Genomic DNA, 857 nt, shown 5'->3' with positions numbered 1-857 from the left:
TGATAAATGCTGTAACACTACAAATTGAAAATCTGAGACAAATTAGATTTGACTCTGCACTACAAGAAGCAAAAGCAGCTGTTGAAGAAGTTGGTGGCAACCCTAATTTTTTTAAGAGACTACACAGAAGAAAAATACAGTATGATGGAATTTCTGACAATGAAACTCCTTGTGACCCAGAACAGCACTTCATACGCCAGTTGATAATATACTGGTGCAACTTCAATAGCTCCAATGAAAATTTAGAGCAAGCAGCAAATGATTTTCATTCAAAGACATTGGTCCTGAAATCATAGACGAGTTAAAAATGATAAAATAACATTCTGAAAGAAAAGAATTATACTGAAATACAAACCATAGAGTTATTAAGGTTTTTGGTTAATTGTGGATATGATGCCGTTTTTCCAAACGTTGTTGTAGGTCTCAGAGCTAACCTAACTTTGTCAGTTACAGTAGCTAGTGCTGCACGCTCTTTCAGTAAACTGAAATTGATAAAATCATATTTATGATCAACAATGAGTCAAGACAGTTCCTTGGCTGTCTTGTCAATTGAGTGAAAGAAAGCAAGATGCTGCAATTCGGAAAACCCCATAGAACAGTGGGCTAGTGATAGTGGAAGAAAATACAGGTTCACTTGAACTAGAATTTTGTAAGTACATTATATTTTTCATTGATATTATTGCATCTGCTCCCATTTTTTTAATGTTTGAAAACTGGGTAGGTCATTATTAAAATTGAGTTTCAGATGTATCATGCATGGTTATATTTTGTCTCTAACCACCCTCTCTTTCATGCATATATACACAGCGTGGTCACAAGTAAATAGACACCACTTTTTCAAAAAATGAAAATTTTCA

Source organism: Limulus polyphemus, unplaced genomic scaffold, assembly GCF_000517525.1.
Source record: "Limulus polyphemus unplaced genomic scaffold, Limulus_polyphemus-2.1.2 Scaffold1258, whole genome shotgun sequence".
NCBI classification, from domain to species: Eukaryota; Metazoa; Arthropoda; class Merostomata; order Xiphosura; family Limulidae; genus Limulus; species Limulus polyphemus.
This window is presented reverse-complemented; position numbering follows the sequence as displayed.